Genomic DNA, 23,014 nt, shown 5'->3' on the forward strand with positions numbered 1-23,014 from the left:
GAACAAAAATTCACCAAGGGGGAGCTCAAAACACAATGTGTTTAAAAATTAAACCCTGTTAACAATAAGACCAGGTGAAGGCTAAAAGGGACCCCTGGACACCTTTCTCACCTGGCTGTACAAACTATTTGACATTATTACCAATTATCAATGCCATAAATAATAATTAAACAACAATTTGCATTTATATAGTGCCTTTAATGTCGTGTGACATCTCAAGATGCTTCACAGGAGCATTATCAAACAAAATATGACACTAAACCAGTAGGAAGGTATAAAAGCAGATGACCCAAAGCTTGGTCAAACAAGTAGGTTTCAAGGAGCGTCTTAAAGGAGGAAATAGGTAAGAGGTTTAGGGAGGGAATTCCAGAGCTTAAGGCCTTCGCAGCTGAAGACATGGCTGGCAATGGCGGAGCTATTAAAATCAGGAATGCACAAGAGGTCAGAGTTGGAGGAGCGCAGGTATCTTGGAGGGTTGTAGAGTTTACACAACCAAAACTTGTGTTCTGTCTGACCGTCACAGAATCAAAATGTTGAATATCTGTGTTATATGTATTGTTCCATTTTGGGGGTAAGTTTGTCTAAACATTTCATTTGGTCCATTGTCGCACAGAATTGCCCAACCTCAACTCTTCTTCGGCCTCCTTGTCTCGAGAGACAATGGGTAGGCACCTAGAGGTGGTCAGTGGTTTGTGGAGCAGCGCCTGGAGTGGCTATAAAGGCCAATTATAGACTGTCAGACTCTTCCACAGGCGCTGCAGATAAAATTGGTTGTCGGGGCAGTTACACAGTTGGCTCTCTCCTTGCGCTTCTGTCTTTTTTCCTGCCAACTGCTAAGTCTCTTCGACTCGCCACTCTTTAGCCCCGCCTTTATGGCTGTCCGCCAGTTCTGGCGATCATTGGCAACTGACTCCCACGACTTGTGGTCAATGTCACAGGACTTCATGTCGCGTTGGCAGACATCTTTAAAGCAGAGGCATGGACAGCCAGTGGGTCTGATGCCAGTCACGAGCTTGCTGTACAATGCGTCCTTGGGGATCCTGCCATCTTCCATGTGGCTCACATGGCCAAGCCATCTCAAGCGCCGCTGGCTCAATAGGGTGTAATGCTGGGGATGCTGGCCGCCTCGAGGACTTCTGCGTTGGAGATATGGTCCTGCCACCTGATGCCAAGGATTCTCCAGAGCCAGTGAAGATGGAATGAGTTGAGATATCGCTCTTGGCTGGCATATGTTGTCCAGGCCTCGCTGCCATAGAGCAAGGTACTGAGGACACAGGCTTGAAACACGTAGACTATTGTGTTCTGTGTCAGTACGCCATTTTCCCACACCCTCTTGGCCAGTCTGGACATAGCAGCGGACGCCTTTCCCAAGCGCTTGTTGATTTCTGCATTGAGAGACAGGTTACTGGTGATAGTTGAGCCTAGGCAGGTGAACCCTTGAACCACTTCCAGAGCGTGGTCGCCGATATTAATGAATGGAGCATTTCTGATGTCCTGACCCATGATGTTTGTTTTCTTAGGCTGATGGTGAGGCCAAATTCATTGCAGGCAGCCGCAAGCCTGTCGATGAGTCTCCACAAACACTCTTCCATGTGAGATGTTAATGCAGCATCGTCAGCAAAGAGGAGTTCCCTGATGAGGACTTTCCATACTTTGGTCTTAGCTCTAAGACGGGCAAGGTCGAACAACCTGCCGTCTGATCTGGTGTGGAGGAAAATTCCTTCTTCTGAAGACTTGAAAGCATGTGACAGCAGCTGTGAGAAGAAGATCCCAAACAGTGTAGGTGCGAGAACACAGCCCTGTTTCACGCCACTCAGGATAGGAAAGGGGTCTGATGAGGCACCGCTATGCTGAATTGTGCCTTTCATATTGTCATGGAATGAGGTGATGATACTTAGTAGCTTTGGTGGACATCCGATCTTTTCTAGTAGTCTGAAGAGACCACATCTGCTGACAAGGTCAAGGGCTTTGGTGAGATCAATGAAAGCAATGTAGAGGGGCATCTGTTGTTGCAGCATTTCTCCTGTAGCTGGCGAAGGGAGAACAGCATGTCAATGGTGGATCTCTCTGCTCGAAAGCTGCACTGTGCCTCAGGGTAGACATGCTCGGCCAGCTTCTGGAGTCTGTTTAAAACGACTCGAGCTAGGACTTTCCCCATTATGCTGAGCAGGGAGATTCCACGGTCGTTGTTGCAGTCACCGCGGTCAGCCTTGTTCTTATAGAGGGTGATGATATTGGCATCGTGCATGTCCTGAGGTACTGCTCCCTCAACCCAGCACAGTTCATGGAGTGCTGAGAGTATAGCAGGCTTGGCACTCTTGATTATTTCAGGGGTAGTGCCGTCCTTTCCAGGGGCTTTTCCACTGGCTAGAGAATCAATGGCATCACTGAGTTCTGATTTTGTTGGCTGTTCGTCCAGCTCATCCATGACTGGCAGAGACTGGGCTGCATTGAGGGCGGTATCAGTGACAACATTTTCCCTGGAGTACAGTTCTATGTAGTGCTCCACCCAGCGGTCCATTTGCTGACGTTGGTCAGTGATCGTTTCCCCCGATTTAGACTTGAAGGGGGCGATCTTCTTGATGGTGGGCCCAAAAGCTCTCTTGATGCCATCATACATTCCTCTGATGTTTCCGGTGTCGAAGGCCAGCTGAATATGACTGCATAGGTGTTGCCAGTAGTCATTTGCACAGTGCCTGGCTGTTCTATGTGCAGCGCTTCTGGCTACTTTAAGTGCTGTGGATGTTAACTTGCTGGGGGCTTTCTTGTAGTTCAACAGTGCAGTGTGCTCAGTGGCTATGACAGGTTCCAGCTCTTCAAATTGAGATTGAAACCAGTCTGCATTCTGCTTCTCACGTTTGCCAAAGGTGGTCATTGCTAAGTCATAGATGGCGTCTTTGATGTGGGCCCACTTTTTAGATTTAGATTCGAGATACAGCACTGAAACAGGCCCTTCGGCCCACCGAGTCTGTGCCGAACATCAACCACCCATTCATACTAATCCTACACTAATCCCATATTCCTACCAAACATCCCCACCTGTCCCTATATTTCCCTACCACCTACCTATACGAGTGACAATTTATAATGGCCAATTTACCTATCAACCTGCAAGTCTTTTGGCTTGTGGGAGGAAACCGGAGCACCCGGAGAAAACCCACGCAGACACAGGGAGAACTTGCAAACTCCACACAGGCAGTACCCGGAATCGAACCCGGGTCCCTGGAGCTGTGAGGCTGCGGTGCTAACCACTTGGTCTCTGCATCCCCCGTAGGACTGTTTTGAAGGGCTTTTTTAAGTGAATTTAGAAACTTATGTAACAGGCTGTGGATAAGAAATTCTGTTAGTGTTGATGCTGGGCCGCCCTTCTGCTTGGAGTGATGTAGTTTCTTTGGTTTGAGTCTAACTTTGCTGCACACCAGGGAGTGGTCGGTGTCGCAGTCCGCACTGTGGAAGCTGCTTGTGATTTGGACACTGTTTATAGAGGCTCACCTTGTGATGATGAGGTCCAGCTGGTGCCAATGACGTGATCTTGGGTGCCTCCATGAAACCTGGTGACAGGGTTTAGTATGAAAGAATGATGCAGATTTCCAGCATCTGCAGTATTTTGCTTTTATTACTATATGAATGCAACTTTCCTTTCTTTTAAGTTACCAGTCCCACTGCAATTGGTTAACTCAAGACAGATTGTGGACTGAACGTGGAAGCAGAATCAGCCAGTGCTCCTGGTCATGATTGGTGTTCAATAAACCCTGTGGGAAAGTCCCTGTTGGTGGATACAAGATGTGAGTAATATCAGACCCAGCGTACAGAATTGTCTTGGACAGGAAATAGCAGGTTACTGTCATCCTCAGGAAACCATACCTGAAAAAGACAGCAGCTTCTGGAGAAAATTACCCTAATAAAAAGCTTTTTTGGTATTGGACTGATACTGTGTAATTAAAGCTCAACGCCATTAGAAGTGACCTGAATCACGCATTATTGAGCACATACATAAAAAGGCTAAACAGAATATTAGCTAACTTTCTAATAAAATCATGCTACTGGAGGAATTAAATTTTGAAATACTAGACAGAACTAGACTAGACAAAATCTTAAAATTAGCCAGCATATGTGAAGTCTATTGCTAGAGTTCACAGAAAAAAGAACTGCAATATACAGCAATAATAAATCAAATGGTGGTTGTCTTTTTATACAAAATCATTATTTGGAAAAGCTTCAAAGGTTGTGATAGCTGACATTTATATCTGGTTACTAAATTAAACCTCTGCTGGAGGTCACAGTATATATTGTCCATTTGCCAATAATGGTCATGTGGAATTAAGCTTGAATGTTTTCGTATTATCTAACTTAGAGATCATTATTTTATATCATAGTTACCTGTATTTCATGCTTCTGCCATCAGCAAACATATCTAAATTAATCTGACTTAATATAATGGTCTTGCAGTTTTCCAGTTGACAAGTACTATACAGCTCAGCACAGTGCATAAGTGTCAGATGGTCATTATCTATCTATAGCAGTCAGAAGTATTGTGTTGTCACCAGAATAAATCTTGACAACTAGATGCCAGTACTACAGTGTGTGAGATCTCTGTAACATACAGGGTCCATATTTAACAATTCTGCATACAAAGCTGCACATGTTCCAATATAAACTATTCATTTTATGGACCTGGAAATATGTAAAGTATAGGCCTCACTATTAAACTACAATGCAATTCTTTATAAATACAAGGCCAGGTTCTACATTAGAGCAGGCAAAGATCTTCCTCTCAAAGTTGAGAAGAACTGCCAGAAATATTTGTTCAAATGATCCTAATTTCCCACCAAATGAGTAGACAGCACAAATTAAAATCTATTCATGGTTAAAATTAACTGGTGGCAAAATCTTGCATCGCAAAGACAACTAATATTCTGAAAGGTAACCACAGTAGATGAACAAGGAAGGGGGAAATAAGGAGCCATTTGCTTTGAGTCTGTTAAGACATCAAAAGGCTGCATTTTAAGACTCAGCCCACGCGCACGGGCACCATGTCACGGAACCGCTGCGATTTCAAATGCAGCAGCTCATTTGCATGGCTGTGGCACCCGCACCACCACCACCCCCCCCACCCCCCACAATGACGTGGAGGGGGCGGGTGAGCTGCCGCCGGTAACGGTGTCTGGCGCCAATGCGCAGGCGGCGGTGCCATTTTTAAAGGGCTTGCAGATTTTAAAATGAAAGGGGCAGGTCAGTTTAATGACCAAAACAAAGAAATAACTTACCATTAAATTCATTTTCATACCCCCCCCAATGGCATTTCTGGCCATTCGTACCCTTTCCCCCCCAAATCCGAATACTCAGAATTTGCCATTTCCCCCCTTCAAAGTCCAGCAACTTTGTCCTTTACCTCTTCCCATCAAACCCCCGACCAATCTGCATCATTTTAACTTCACTCCCCACCTCACATGCAGAGACAAAATCTTCCTCCCCCCTTCCCACAGGTGTCACGCCATGTTTCCCTGAACGGGGATTCGAACCGGCCCCTGAATGAAGATCGGTGCAGTGATTTAGAAGGCGACGGGACCCTCATTAAATCAGGTATGTAAATTAGTTTCCATATTTAAATGGGGGTCCCATCGCCAAGCGGCAGGGTGGCTGCCACGAAGCCTTGCTGCCGCCGAGATCGGCACGGGGCCTGTCACCATCGGGGTCGGTGGCGGGCCTCCGCTGTACCGATCTTCATTGCCCATCACTGTTCCTGACGGTGGAGGGGCTTTAAAATCCAGACCTTTGTGTGTGCTATTGTGGCATCTTAAAAAGTGATTCGTTTTTAGTGTCTCTAGTTAGATTGCCAATCAAGTTTGGAATACCAGAATCTTAAGGCACCTCAGTTCACACAGACTCAAAGACTAAAATATGTAAATAATCCATTGATGTACAGTTAGTGTTTGTTAATAGGACAGTGTGTAATGGCACATTCTTTAATGGAGCTTTTTTACTGAGACACCAATTGATTCGTTATGCATTTAAATCAATGCTGATGGGATTTGGTTAATGGCGATGATTGAATTTCCTTCAAGACATTAAAGTTAAGAAGTCTCCATTGAGGTTTTGACAGCTTCTATATAAAGATGGTTCACTTTACGTGTTTGTCATGTAATTCATATTGTAAACATGAATGCTTAGCTTTGAATTCACAAATCACCAAAAACCAGTTTGGGCCAATTACCCTTTCCGACTACAGAATTTTACTAAACTCAATCTACACAGATTATCAAACTAAGTAAAACCTCTGTAGCTGGTTTGCAAGAACTTGCAGATGTAATGATAATCGGTGACGCATTCAACCTCAATTTTATGCCAAACATGTCTTCCTGTGAGAAATTCTGCTCAACATCTTCAGTGTTAAAAGCTTTTCAAAGAGACTTAGCGGAAAATGTCTGCCTCAGGCTAAAATGCAAAGCATTCAATTTCCAGCTAATTTACAAGCCCAGTTCAGTTCAATGATAAATTGTTTAGACACAACAAGTAAAGAAGGAACAAAGTGTTAATAAAGAAAAAAAATTAATTCAATGTTTTTGATTGCTCTAAACTTTAAAATTCAACCACTTACTCAAGAAACAGTTTCGCCATTAATTTCAGAGATTTACTTAATTTTTTCATTTTGTGATATTATTTTAAGAAATATACTATTTTAAATCACAGCCAAACAATTCTTAAACAGCACTGATTCTATTTGATTAATTCGAATGGATGCATCCATGCTGGCTCAATGAGTCACTGAATCATACAGATCGAGAGAGTCCCAGGTTCACTCTCTAGTCTCAGATACCTGATTTGAGCTTGGATAGCAGCTGGCATACTACAACAGGTTTCTGTGCTGCAGGTTAAGGATGAGGAATTTGGTGAGAATTTCCACTCTCAATTGGGACCCAACACACTGCATGTGTGAGGATGTCATGTTGAGGACAGAATTGGTCTCAGCTTTGGTTCCTCACCTCCCTCAAAGGTTTAGTAACCTACTCAACAAATAATGGCCAATTGGAGGATAAGGAAGGGGATGGATGAAAAATGTCAGAAGTAGAATAATATAACGCATAGAACTGGCTACCCAATACATCATTATCCAGTTAAGAGTGCACAAGCCTAAATGAGGTGTTGATTTTAAAAATGTTGCTTGCCACATTTCCGCTCGTGTTTCAATTTTTACTTTTCTGATTTAAAGAGAAGATTCTGACATTCCATTGAGTGTCTGAATTGCCCATTGTGGATACTATACATTACAGACTGGGGTGAAATTGGCCCAATTTTAATTTCAATTGACTTCAGTGGAAAAGAAAACCAGCCAGAGTGTAAAACAGGCTGCCAATTCACTATTGCCCTTTTTGAACTCCCATCGAAGACCAATGTTCCAGGTTCTTGTCTGCCCAGTTGGCTGATCTCTGTCATAATTGGAAAGGGGCTCAAAAGCCCATACTACTCAGATTGGTTTTGGACAGGAGAATACAATGGCATTTAGTCCAATATCACCAAACTCAAAATGAAAGCAAAATACTGCAGATACTGGAAATCTAAAATAAAAACAATAAGTGCTGGAAAATGCTCAGCAGGTCTGGCAGCATCTGTGGAGAGAGAAGCAAAGTTAACGTTTCAGGTAAATGACCTTTCATCAGAACCATTCTGATGAAAGGTCACAGACCTGAAACGTTAACTTTGCTACTCTCTCTCCACAGATGCTGCCAGATCTGCTGAGCATTTTCCAGCACTTTTTGTTTTTATTATCACTGAACTCATCCCACTCTCCCTGGAGCAGGTCGGGGGAATGCCACCAGTAAAGGCCTGGCACCCAGCCCAAACAATAAGTAATAACATACTGACAGATTTTCAGACAGCTATGAAATTAACTACAAAACAATTGATATCCTGCTGTGCCCAACAGTTCCAGTGAACCTCTGGTGAATTGATGGATACTGAAATACTACACAGGAAAGCTGGATTCAGGCTCTTTGGGGCTGAAAGTCAGACTCGGCAAACATACAATATCTGCTGTAATGGCATTTTCTGCATTTATTCCTGCTCCTGATTACTATCCAGTGACTCCTGCTGGAAAATGCAAATATATGGATGTTGGATGGGGAGAAGACCAGATTCATATGTAATAACTCCCTTGGTTGAATAGCCCGATGACCCCTCATTCCCTGGGCTCAGACTTTAAGACTGGCTGCTCGGGTGAGGTGTCAGACAGCTGATGGTATTCGTAAGCATGGGTTTTCAGGAGAGAAGTGATGAAAACTAAAGTTTGGGAAATTGTTAAAAAAAAAAGCAACCGTAAGTAACAAACCTGAATTAGAGTAATTATCAAAATAAAATTACTAATGCCACATATTAATGTCATCTTTATAGGACAATTTTGCTGCAATAGCAAAGTTAATTATTAACTGATGAGAGATCACATGGTGGACAGAAAAAAACCCATTTATTTAGCAAGAGCCTACAAATGTTTTCAGTTGAAGCTTAAACTGAGGTTGATTTGACTTGTTGTGGTGTGGTTGCTGATTTAACCAGTTCCAAAGTCTAACAGCAGTCCCTTGTTCTTTGGTCACTTTTGGTTTTAATCGTTTATCATGAGTCACCTTTCTGGAAACTGTAATGGAACAGATTTGATGACGTAGCAGGTCTTTGGGAATAGAAGGATTAGAAATAATTAGCAAGAAAACAGGGGGATCCACAGATTTGAAGGAGGGTGTGGTAGGAAGGAAAATGGGTAATGGTGTGGGCATAGGAAAGCAATTGGGAGTGAGGGCCACATTTTCCTTGCAAACCCCAAACACAGCCAACAGTCAATGCTGCTTTATTTTCCCATAAGACAATACGAGACCACCCACCTAAAAGGAAAGAAAAAACATAGAAAGAGAATCAAAAAGAAGAATTGAGGGAAGACAAACAGTTGTGAAGGGAAAGGGAAAGTCAGAAGACAAAAAGGAGAGACCAGGGGAATCAGCCCCACAAAGACATTAGAGAAAGGTAAGAGAGGAATCATATTCTCTTACTTACTGGGCTGGAGATTACAGCCCCCACCAAACCCCGCCCCCCTCCCCCCCCAATGTCAGGGGTCATGGTGGGGGGAGGGCTGGAAAATGTCTCTGGGAGAGGCCCACTATGGGCCTCAACGCCAGGAAGGCTCAGCCCGATATTGCTGATTTTTCTTTGAATATTTAAATTGTCATGTAGGGCTGGAAGCCCTTTAAAAATGTCATCAGTGCCTGCGCAGTGGCACCTGATGCCATTGCCAGGGACAGAGTGCCCGCCCCTCCACATCATTGGGGGGCACGGTCCGCACTGGCCATTTAAATGAGCCATCACGTTTAATATCGCCATGGCTTCGCGATGAGCCGTGTGGACCGCCATACGCCACACGCCCATGTGGACTGCCATAGATTATGGCCGCTGCCGAGATTGGTGGCGGCGATGTAAAATTCAGCCCACTGCGTGTAACATGACGAGAGATCCACTGTAATATACTAGAAGTGTTGCCTCCAGCATATACTTTCTGTAAGTGTGACACTTGCTTCCTGTAACATATTCTCCATCACATTTTCTTGCCATGCTTTGTTGGATTGGCTTAAATTAAACCAGCAGCAAATGAGAACTATTGGGAAGAGTCTTTGGCATTGGCAACAGAGAGAACAAGGTGTGACTGGGGAGTTGGGGGGGTAGTGGGGAATGGGGAGAGAAGACAGCCTGGTGAGGGAGAGTTTAAGGCTGGAGGGGGAAGTGAGTGAGGTCACCAATTGGAGTGATGAGGAAAGTGCACGATTGGCAAAAAAGGATGAAGGCTTACCTGAGGGGGCGGAGGAGCACCTTCTGGCCCACAAGGAGTGCTGTACAAAGCACTAGCCTGCTGGAGCCAATCGTTCATGCCTCCATGTGATTGCCGGGTTTCCCGAGTCCTGGGAAGCCCGGCCAGTGGCTGTTAAATGTAAATATGTAAATCAGGCTCCCAACTGCACTGTGGGAACCTGATTTAAATATTATAAGGAGGTGTCCCACCCTCCCAAGATGGAGCACAAGCACACCTTGTTAGCCGCCTCTGTAAAAATGGTGACAAGTGCACACGCGTTCCTGAATTTTTCATTTTTAAGCCTTCCCTGACCCTCTTCTGATCTTTGTGGGGTTTTTGGGGTGGTGGTGGGGGGTGGGGGGGGGGGGGGGTGCGGGGTGGTGGGGTGCGGTGGTTGTTTAGTATCAAGGCTTAGATCTCAAAAACAGAAGGAATAGCACATGGTGTGAGCATGTGGATCCATATTAAACTCCCTTTCCCTGATACTAGAATTGTGAGCAACACCACAGAAGACTGCTGGTATAAATGCATTTGTTTAAATAGTGAATGCTGATGACACAATTGGGGGGGGGTGGGGAGGAATGGCAGGGGGGCCCTGGTTTGGAGAAGTTATTGATCATGACAGGCTGATTGAGCTAAATTAAAATTTGTGGTTTGGTTAAAACAACACAATCATCCCAATACCCTGGGATAATGACCGTCTTTGCTTATATTAAATCAGCTCCTTCACACTTTAGATTTGCTGTTGGCCAGATCTTCTCATGATGTCATTAGTACTTAGTACAAAATTTAAAATAAATCAGCAAACCAGATGTTGAAATTAATCCTGATTTTTGTATTTGCTGGATCTGACAGAGAGGTTCCTGCCTTCAAATATCAAAACAAGTGTATGTTCATATTTTTACTGATCTGACTGTGACAAACAGGTTTCAGCCAACATCATTTGCCTGTGACTACATTTACATGCAATGCGTTCCCTACAGTAACCTATTCTGCACTGAAATCAGATTAAACACTCAGCACTACCAGTTTTTGTAAGAAGTCACTGCAAACAATCATCGAGCTGAAAGATTTTGCAGGAATGTTTCCAGATCACCAGAACAATGTTGTGCTATCCATATCAGCAAATGCAATTTAAGGTACCTGATTCTGTCAGACAATTTGATTCCGGGTCACAATGATTTTAGCAAGCAATTTTAGTGGTAGAATAAAGGTATATCAGCTTAAGATAAAATAGATATATTCAATGCACATAAATGGAGCAGATGCTTTTGTCGCTAGCCCACATAAGGTGTTTCAGCATTATCAAAGGTCAAATCTGCATTACACACATTGCAGCAGCAGTCACAATGAACGTCTGCAGTTTCTTTGAAACATTATGAAAGGTTCTTCTTTTTGTTGCTGCCTTCCTTCTTTAATTCTAAAGCAATTGTATGTAAAATATGCGCTGAATGTTGGGACTGATCTTAAATATAGAAACAAAAAAATTGGTACTTTTGAGCTAAAGGAGTTATATACTAAATCTGGTCTGACTGGCATTTTTTTTTCCTGAATATTATTTGTAGCATTTCCCAATGGCAGTATGCATTTTTAGGATAACTATGAGGCTTAAATTCAACATTGTTGCACCCACTTTACAGGTGATGGCCAAATGCCTTTATCAGGCTGGGTCCTGGACGTCTGTATTTTTGCTTATGCCGAAATGATGGGTTGTGTATATCCAGCTTATAATAAGCATGTCTGCCATATTGGAGGCCATTTAGAGCACAAAAAATAAGTGCCACATGATCAAATGTCGAGGCCTTCATACTTTTGATCCAGAGCTGAGTTTCTGATTTCATTTCATATGCAATATCGAGATACTTAACTTCCACCTCCATAACAGCCACTTTTGCCATTTCCATACGCCCACTGAAACTCAAACTCTTATTTATACTTGTCACCTGCTATCCTCCACACTCCACAAGGAAGAAAGAATTTGCATTCATACAGTATCTTTCATGACCTGTGGATGTGCCAAAGTGCTTCACAGCCGATTAATTACTTTTGACGTATAGTCACTGTTGTAATGTTGGGAAACATGGCAGCCAATTTGCATACAGTGAGGTCCCACAAACAACAAGAAGATAGATGACCAGATAATCTGTTTTTTAGTGATGTTAGTTAAATGATATATGTTGACCATAAAATCCAACTCATGCATAATTCTGTCACCCACATTCTATCCTGTTCAAATGGGGTGGGCACGTAGTTAAAATGGCGGGGGGTTGTGGTTCAAACCACTTTCCTGACGCATACCCACCCAATGTTACTTTAACTCCGTGCCAAACGGAGTCAAGAGAGCAGCCTTCCCAATTCAACTGCAGCCGACTTACAATGCAGAAGTTGCGGTCCAATTATGCCATCAGCGCTGCAGCACAATTTTGACTCTCAGGGTCACAAGGACTGCATGGCACTAAACCCACTAGCAAAAGCTGGCGGCAACCACATGCTGAATTTAGTCGTGCTGGTGGGGCTTTTGATGCCGGGCTGAAAAGGCGAGATGAACTTGCTTTGGCCTTTTGGAGCCATACCCCCCCGGTGTGATTCAGGCACATAAGTGGCTGGCAACAGGATCCCCATCCCTTTGAGGATGGGTATCCCAACTCCAAGATCTGTCAGTCAATCAGAGGATCGGCAGCTCAGTAGTATCGACAGTGCCACCAGGACCGGACCAGAGGTAAGTTAAGTGGGGCTGCCGGGGCCAGTCCGACAGGACCCAGTGATAGGGGTGGCTGGACATTGAGGGCAGTGGGGTGTTAACTGAGGGGCGGCTTTTCCCACCAGGGACCCTCTGTGGTCCACAGATTGCCCATGGAGGAGGCCTCCCCCACAAGTTGCTTTGTTTTACTGGGTGACCTCCCTGCATGGTGGAGGCCCCCCCCCCCCACCTTCACCCTCTGCCTCTTGTTTAATTCCAGTGGTGGCAATAAGAGGCTGTTAAGTGGCTACCGATTGGCCACATAAGGGTCTCAATTAGCCTCTGGATGGGAAGGGCGTCTTTGGTCTTTCCCGCCTCTGATATAATTGCTGTGTGACAGGAAGGTGATGGGCCCTCCCCCCTTCCCTCCACCTACCATCACAATTCTATGGGCGTCCCCATCTCTTAGACTGTCTCTAGAGGGCCCATTAAATTCCGCCCCAGGAGTGCTCCTCCTGGTTCAACCAGAAAGCCTTGGTCATCGTCTTCTTCGAGCTTCTCGCCCACCCCTTCTCAGTCTGCGATTGATTTGGACACTACCCCTAGTTACTTTGTCTTCCACTCGGCCCAATTTCCAGCTCACTCCTGCCGGCTGTTACTTCAATCCTATCAAGGAGCCCAGGGAATTTCAGTGGAAAATAAAAATCAGGCTGGTTGTAGATGGGCAGCCAATTTAATTTCCCACTGAGCGGCTTAAGTTAGAATTACCCCTTAAAGTCATGATTTTAGGCAAGATCTGGACATCAATTCATTGAAGTGAATTTATTTATAACATATAGTAAAGAGTTTTGAAAATATTTTAATAATAATACATAGTGTTTTTTAATACAGAACAGCTAAAGAATCTCACTTAGTACAGCAGGGGCTTGGCTGCAGGATTCAGTGTTGCTCTCTTTGCTGCAGAATGCTCAGTGCATGTACTACATCTGACAAATTGACACAGAATTATTGAGTTGGGATCTGGCAACAGAAATAATTAGCAAGTGCACACCTGTCCTAAATGGGCACTGCAAACAATCCCTATTCCCAATTAAATTCCACCCAGCCCAGATGAAACAGGAGTGATGCCAGATATACAGACAGCTCAACTGGCAAAAACTTTGCCAAACATTGCTGCAGTCATTTTGATCATTCCTTTTTTGTACTGTACTACTGGAATACAGCCTGGATTGCAATCAGGAGTATGAGTGACAGTTGCCGGGAGGCTGGCAAGAGGAGCATTGGAGAAGTCAAAGGCTTCAGCTGCAGGGGAGGAAAGGGCAGGGGCCGAGTAGGAGATGGAAATTGCTTGTTAAATTACGGGGTTTGAAATTCAGCTCTGGGCTGAACAGAACACTGAAGTGGTCTGTAGCCTGGTTCAGCTTGAGTGAGCAGCCAGAAAGGAGTTTGGAGGCGATGGCAAAGGTGCCAACTTTTTGTCAGGAGCCAACAACAATCGTTTCAATTTCCTCAATTGTAGGAGAGTTTGGCTCATCCATGAAGCTACCTAACAACCTACCATAGAGCAACTATCAGTACATATGTGGCTGACAAGGCAGAGCAGATACCTCTGGAGAACAGGCTGGCAGATGGTCAAGTCAGTTCCCGAGAGAATTTTCATAATGCAGATTTTATACATCAATCCTCTATTTTATATATATATTGTAATATTTTGGTAATGATGGGGATATTTTTCTGGAGAGGATCAAATTGCAAACAAAGTTTTTCATTTGGCTGCAGACTGCTGTTAGAAATTATTTGCATGCACTTTTTAAAAAAAAACCTTTCAGTTATTTTATATGAAATCGAGATGCTGAAAGGCAAGAGAAATCAGTTGAAAGAGAGCTGGGGAGGAGGATGTGGGGGGTGGGGGGGGGGGTGGGTGGTGTGGGTGGTGGTGCAGTGGGGAGGTAGCCAGTTAATTTAGCTGATGTTCTCCTTTTCCCCCTGCAAACAGTGACTCATACTGGAACACAGCTTCACCTATATCTCAAGCAGCCATTTTTCAAGTGAGCCTCATTAGGGTCAGTAAAACAGAGAGTTCTTGTGGCCTCAGCTAACATGAACACAACTGCAGTCAGCAATGGCAACTGTATTTGAATTTCCTCTCTTCAAAGCCAGGAAGGGCAAATGTAATAAAAACAAAATACTGCAGGTGCTGGAACTCTGAAAGATCTGGTGAAAGTTCACAAACCTGAAATGTTAACTCTGCTTCTCTCTCCACAGATGCTGCCAGACCTGCTGAGTATTTCCAGCACTTTCTGTTAAAGCCAATTGTTACACCACTGCTGAGATCAACTTAGCATAGACCAAAAACGGAACACTGGCACCTTCCTGGTCTGTGTAACTCACACGATGTGTTTGCCCAGCACATTTTTAAGGGAGCAACCAGCAATTTTAGCTAACTGTGCATATTCCTCATCTCCCTGCATAAGGTTGTTGCAGCTCTAATTACTATGTGCCCAGGCCATGTGTACTATGCCTTTAAGCTAAACAGCAGAGAGGCACAATGAGTAGTCATCAGTTTGCAAATAATGTTCACATTCAAACTGTGGTCTTCCCTAATGAACAAATCACAACAATCAGTTTGTCAAGTAAGTAGCTACAATAGTAATTGATGCAACATTTGGCCTTTAGTGATTTCTAGATGAATTTACATTTATCACACTGTGACAAATAGTATCATGCAGATAAATGTCAGATGACGTGTTCAGCTGCCCCTTTTCAAATTTGTAAATTAGGAAGCTTTGTGACTGTACAAGAACTAGTGATTGTATTGTCTCTATAAATTTTATATCAAATAATCAAGCTGCAGATACCTCACACATCTCTTTAACAGAACATTTTAACAGATTTGTCAACAGACTTGCACACAGTGTGATTGTGAATATATAATTGGATCACCAATCAAAACTGCCCTGTATATTTTAAAATTTTGAATAAAGAGATAGTAAAAAAATGTGGGCACGATGCCTCATGTAAACTTAGCCCAATGTCCAATACAGTAACATTTAGACGAATTTCTACAGCCGGCTGTTTCAGGAATTAGCTTTCCTGAGAGTTCTCCAATGTAGTGACAACACCACATTAAGCAACAAAATTCTAGGTGGGAAACCATGTGGGCGAGGGAAAGGTTACTTTATTTTTAATACCATTTGAAAGTGGGTTCTTTAAAAGTTTTAGTAACTGCATCTAACAATTTAGCAAGCTTTAAAGATGAAATAAATTCTCTGAACAAATGCATATAAGAATATCATGATCCTGGCTATCAAGAAGTGCATTAATTACATTCCATTTGGTTTGATTTAAGTAACACAGAGTGTGGTAGAGGTAGATCTACAAGTATTACAGAATGTATTATTCAACAGCGGTTCTTCAGAAATGTCTGGAACAAAAATCTCATACTTGTTGATAATGCCACACACATCATGAAGGTGTATGTGGGTAAGATCTGCTCGTTACTTTTCTAGTTTAATAAATTACACAGGTTTAAAAACATTGCAAGTCCCACCATACTATCTTTGATTGGGAAAATACCAGCTTGATAATGTTAAAGATTCAATTGTAATTTGTAAGTACTATCTGGTTTTAGCTTTGTCAGAAAAAAAATGACAGTTGTTCATCCCTGTCTCACCCCACCCTTTACATCTTTCTTCCTTGCCAGAATACACTAAATTAGCATGTGATGAAACAATGTACTCAAGAATGAATTCAAAAGCTCTTTGTAAGGTTTGCTTGGAATATTAAAAAAAGCTATACTTTGTCCACTGTGCAAAATCACAAATTATTGAAAAGAGCAAGGGATATCGAGAAATCCCATTGTGATCAACCACATTTTGAATTGACAATAATCAGTTATTTGATACCCATTTTATTATGGAAGTAAGAAGCCTCAAAGCTTTGAAAAACTGCCATGTAATAAAACATAATTATTCTAACCAAAGGTATTACCTTTGGACAGTTCCAGAGAGTCCAAATACTTTCAATATTATCTGTCACATACAATCTTTCCAAGCGCACTGTAACTCACAGATATATGTTACTTGAAGGCTTGGACGGCAGTATGCAAACATTTCAAAAAGCCTCTGGCAATTATTTAATAATGCACACATACAAGCTGATTTCATACATTGGCTCCCTATCACTCTGAACTTTGCTGGGATAAGCTTTTGACCTATTTCTCAAAACCTTGTTCTCTGACTCATTCCACACAACCTAATTAAGATATGTTAATGCAAGTTGATCAGATCAACCAATTCATATGCCTATACTGGATTGCAGGGTGGTTATCATTTAAACAACAAACGTTGGCGTTGATAAGCTTCTCTTCACTGTCCTTCCTTTTTCTATTTATTCAAATGACAGAACTTGTCTATTTGCATGATCTCAATGCGATACCAATTATTCTCGTGAAACAAATTGACATTAAATATTTCATTTAGAAAGTACATAATTTGAGATGTGTGTTAAAATAACTCAAAGTTCAGAATAACATAAAGATCACTGATCAAGTTACACTTATCACAGGGTATTCTGAAATAATCATTTGCATTGCATATATTTATTAAGCAAAGTTGGTTGCCAAAAATAATGATTAGAAGCCTAGGGATTGGATAAGGTGTTTGAAGAACTAAAAGAGCCTTGATTTGTAAGCAGTACCTTAATGTATGGCATATGCGGCAGCCTTTTAGCTAATTCACATGTCTGTCTGCACTAATAATAGAGGAGGTTACATGCCAATTATTCAGGGTGAAATCAGCCAGTAAGCTCAGTACAATAGAAGCAGTGTTCAGGCCCTTGATGTGGCACATTTTTAAAACACATTATCTCCAGCTGCTTTAGAACAGTCCTGATACATCTTAGTCTAACTATATCTAGGAATGCAAATTACTTTAAATTGGCAATATACATTTATTTTATCTTCACATATTGTAATATGTGCCAACTTCTTTATCACCCTGAAATTTCTCAAAATGATTTCCATATATTTTGTCACTTTTCACATTAGAACATGTAGATTATTGTCAACTGAAAATCGGACATCCATTAAAATGCTTTGTCTCTGACACCACACACATACGCTGTTTTTCATTACCTGTTAGCCTTGCCTTCACAGCCCACTCAAACTAATGCAGATTACAGCCATTGGGTTTGAGACAATATAAAATATAGGAGTTGTATATACCCAAGTTATGCAAAACAATAGACAGTCAGAAAAGAATAATTAGCATCTAATGGGCACTCTTCCTGAGGCTCAGATGTGCACAAATGCTGGTCAGAGCTAATCTTAGTTCAAGTACACATCTGTAACTGACCACAATCCATATGATTTCACTTGCAGAATCAATAAAATAGAAGTCTTATTCCAAAAATATTGTTTAATTTCTGAGTTAGTTAAAATATCAGGTCCCGCAGATGAATGGTAGCACTCATATTTAAATGAGAATCAACAAGAAAAAAGCCCAATTTTAACAGTTTAACAAAAACAAAGTTGGAAGTTTAATTTAAAAACATTTTCTTTTAATCTTAGCTAATTTGTGTTAATTAAAAAGATTACTTTTTAAATGATAGCGGAACAAATTGCATCCAATGCAAGCACAGCATGGTCCAGATTTTAAGGACCCTTTACTCTGCTCAGCAATGTACTTGCCCCTTTGCCTTCCACCCCTGCCACCTCTGCAGGCTCCCAAATAGGTCAGTGAATTATACACTGATACTGGGGTTCAAATCCAACTTAGAGCAATGGACATCTCCTATGGCTGTTTGCTGTGACATTAGTTTGTGCACCCTCAATCCTGTTCCGAATAGGGCATAAGCCTACACCACAAAAGTGTTTTTATTTTTGTACTAATTGGCAATTTCGCTCAGACAGGGGAGAAAAGGTCACACCGATTGCATATTGATGGGTTAAGAGTGGAGCAAATGGAAGCTTTACTCTGTGTTATAACTTGATGCTGATGCTGGGATGCATTTCTCAGCAGCAACATCCCTCAATTTGAGGAGCAGATGAACAAAAAGAAAAAGAAGGAGGGCTGTGGAGGACGATGCTAAGGAGTTCCTCTCCTGGCCAGCCTCTCGCTTTCCCTTCTCCGTAAACATAAGCTCATCCAAAACTTTGCTGCCCATTTCCTAACTTGCATCAAGTCCTGTTCACCCATCACCCTGTGCTCACTGAATTACATTGACTCCTGGCCTGGCAACACCGTAATTTAAAAATTCTCATCCTCATCTTCAAATCGCTCCCTGGCCTCGTCCCTCCCTATCTCTGTGACCATTTCCAACCCTCATAGAACTCAGTGCTCCTCCAATTCTGGCCTCTTGCATATCCCCAATTCTCATCGCTCCAGCATTGGTGGCCGTGTCATCAGCTACCCAGGCCCTAAACTGTAGAATTCCCTCATTAAACCTCTCAGCTTCTCTATCTCGCTATCCTTAAAACTTACCTTTTTGACCAAACTTTTGGTCATCTATCCTAATATTTCCTTATGTGGCTTGGTGCCGTTTTGACTGATAACACTTCTGTAAAGCGCCTTTTACTCAAAGGCACTAAAATTATGTGGTGGGGGAATGGGGGCCGGCACTTTTTCATCATCCTGTTGACTTCCAAGTATGTGGGCAAGCAACTCACCTATTTAAAACAGGGGCAAGGCTGCCTCAATATACAAATTGGGGTCATGCACCTGTTGCAAGTTTCAGATACAAACATAACAGGTGTTGGGGCCATTAAAGGAACCACAGGAGGCTGCTCAAAAAACCCAGGAAATTTTGAGTTTTTACTTCCATGGGCCCAGCAAAAGTAGGGTGCTACTCCTTGGCCCACAAGAAAAGCTCTGACCTGCTTCCCACCCATTTGAGATCTCTCCTCCTCCCCTTCCCGGGATCATCTCACCTCTCCCCAAACCCAGCTGACTCAGCGTAAAAACCAGACCATTCCTTGCCCTCCCAGAGCCTGTAGGGCACTGGTACAATTTAAAACAAGGCCTGAAACTGAACAGCATGAACAGCGCTGCCAGCTTTGCACTCGTTTTATATAGAAGTCATATTTTCAGCCATAGTCCTCTCACCATTGACCATTGGAAGAGCTATAAAAAGCAACAAAGGGATGCAAAAAAAGTTATGAGGTGCAAAAAGGAATATAAAGAATTGCAAGGGATATAAACACCAACAGCAAAAGATTCTATAAACATAATAAGGGAATGTAGGTGGTAAAAGGGGAATGCAGGGGAGATTATAATAAAAGAAAGAAAGATATAGATTTATATAGCATTTTCCCTGACCTTAGGATGTCCCAAAACACATTGTTGGAATGTAGGAAACTCTGCAGCCAATTTGCACACAGCAAGCTCTCACAAGTGGCAATGTGATAATGACCAGACAATCTGATTTTGTGATGTTGATAGAGGGATAACTATTGGCTGGAACACCAGAGATAACTCCTCTGCCCTTCTTCAAAATATTGCCATGGGATCTTTTACATTTTCCTTCGCGAGCAGACAGGACCTCGGTTTAATGTTTCATGCAAAAGCTGGCACCTCTGACGGTGCTTGTTCAGCACTGCACTGGAGTGTCAGCTTACGTTTTTACGTTGGAGTCTTGCGCCCATAACCTTCTGACTGAGGTGAGAATGCTACCAACTGAGCCACCACTGATATCATTTTAAAAAACTGGTTTCCGGCTCCAAATCCCTCTATTGCACACAAGGCTAAGTAAATGGCAGAATTGTTAAATGAGTACTTTGTACGCATATATGTTCCCCACTCTGCACCAGATTTGCAAGCCACTCTCAATCTCTTCAATTCTGTATACAAGAAACACAGCCTGTCCTTGAATGTTGCCAAAACAAAACTAATACTCAAAACAGACCTACACCTGGTCAGCCAAATATTCCATCTCCCATATATGTTGAAGGAGAGACTCTGGAATATGTTGAGCACTTCTCATACCTTGGCAATTATCTCTCTCAAAAGGCTACCATGGACGAGGAGGTCCAACACCGGATCAGCTGTGCAGTTTAGCCTTCTACAAATTACGGCAGTGAGGGTTTAACAACAAAGACCTCCACAAATCAACAAAAGTCTTAGTGTACAGAGCAGTTGTCGTCACCATGCTCCTGAACTGCAGTGAGACCTGGACTGTCTATCAGCAACACATAAGAGCGCTAGAGAAATTCCATCAGCAATGCCACCACCACATCCTCCAAATTTAATGGGAGGACCATCGAATAAATGCTAGTGTCCTTCTTGAAGCCAGATCCACAAGCATTCAGGCAAAACTCCTGCAAAATCAACACCGAAGGACTGGCCACTGTGTCTGCATGGTTGAGAATCATTTCCCCCACCAGGTCCTATTCTCACAATTCTCAAATGGCCAACATTCCAAGAAAGACAAAGAAAACATTTCAAAGATACACTTGAAGCTCTCCTTGAAGCTCGGCTGCATTGACCTTAACGACTGGGAGTAGCTCAAAATGGTGACAACTTGTTCACCAAGCTACATCACGCTTCGAGTCCCCACGCCTTAATGATGAGGCAGAATGACGACAGAGAAGGAAAGAGAATGACGCAAATCCTACACTTCGGAACACACTACCTCATGGGACATCCTGCCCCATGTGCCGAAAGATCTGGGGGTTGCAAGTTGGCCTGCTCAGGCACTTGAAGACTGATGGCAGAAACTCACGACCCTGAGTAGACATCATCCTCGAATTGAGGGAAAGCCGACAAAGTGTATGTGTTTTTACGAGAGAACAAGAGCTGGTAAAAGGGAACCTAAAAATAAGTTGAAGTGAGGAACCTACTGGACTAAATGGTAATGGTAATGGAGAAAATAATGTAATTTAAGATAGACAAATCTCCTGGACCTGATAGTTTCCACCCTAGGGCAATAAAATAAATCACAGATATATTGGTCATAATTTTCTAAAAGACCTCAAAATTAAGGAATTGTACCTTTGGATTGGAAAATTGCTTCTGCCACTCCAAGAAAGGAGAAAAACCAGGTAATCCATTTAACATCAATTGTGAGGAAGTTACTGGAATTTACCATTAGAGAGAGAGTGACTGAACACATGGACAAATATCAGTTGATCAAAGAGAGACAGCACAGATTCGTGAAGAGTAGCTCATAGGAGGGTGCTAGTATGTTTGATAGGGAGTGTGTACAGATGTTGTCAATATGAATTTGAAGAAGGTATTTAATAAAGTTCCCCACAAGAGCTTATCGCAAAAATGAAAGCGCACAAAATTGAATGTGACTTTGTGACATGGGTTGGTAAGTGGTTGGGAGGTATGAAACAGGCAGTAGGGTTAAAGGGTTTGTTCACTAAGTGGGAGTTGCAATTGTTGTTTCCCAGGGATCAATACTGGGGTATCAACTTTTAATATTAGTGGCTGGAATGAAGGAATAGAGAGTTGTACATCCAAATTTAGATATGACAATAAGTTAGGAGGGTCAATGTGTAGATGGGAGCAGGAAGTTACCAAAAGGTTATAGATGAGATTAAGTGAATGGGCAGCACTACATCAGATTGAATTCAATGCAGGAACATGTGAGGTTAATCCCTTTGGAACTGAGAAAGACAAAATGGAATATGAGCTGTGGAGAAACAAAAGAATTTGGGTGTCTATGTACACTAATGACTAAAAGCTAGGCACAGCTACAAAAGGTAATCAAAGACTAATGGAATGTTGGCCTTTATTTCAAGGTGGTTTGAATTCAGAAGTGAAGAAATAATGTTTTAGTTGTAAAGAGCCTTGATCAGATTCTATTTGGAGAACTGCATTCAGTTCTGGGCACCAAACCTTAGGGAAGGTATATTGGCCTTGGGGTACCGCACAGATTCACTGGAATCATATAAATAAAAGCAAAATACTGCGGATGCTGGAAATCTGAAACAAAAACAAGAAATGCTGGATTCACTCAGCAGGTCTGGCAGCATCTGTGGAAAGAGAAGCAGAGTTAACGTTTCGGGTCAGTGACCCGAAACGTTAACTCTGCTTCTCTTTCCACAGATGCTGCCAGACCTGCTGAGTGAATCCAGCATTTCTTGTTTTTGTTTCACTGGAATCATACTGGGGCTTATAGAATTAAATTATGAGGGGAGGTTGCATAAAATTGGTTTGTATTCCCTTGAGTTTAGGGGCGGGGTGATCTATTCAAGTTATTTCAAGTGAAAATGGAATTCGATAGAGTAAATACAAAGAAATTATTTTCTCTGGTGGCGGAACCTAGAACAAGGGGAAGTAATCTTAAAGTTAGAGCTAGGCCTTTTAGTTGTGAAATCAGGCAGCAATTTTTCCACATAAAGGGTAGTGCAAATTTGAAACTCACACCCCAGAAGGCTGTGAATGCTGGGACAATTTAAAATTTCAACACCAAGATCAATAGATTGTTTTTCATTAAAAATATCACGGCATATAGAACAAGAAGGATAAATGAAGTTAAGGTACAGCTCAGCAATGATCTAACTG

This window comes from Heterodontus francisci, chromosome 16 (genome assembly GCF_036365525.1).
Source record: "Heterodontus francisci isolate sHetFra1 chromosome 16, sHetFra1.hap1, whole genome shotgun sequence".
NCBI classification, from domain to species: domain Eukaryota; kingdom Metazoa; phylum Chordata; class Chondrichthyes; order Heterodontiformes; family Heterodontidae; genus Heterodontus; species Heterodontus francisci.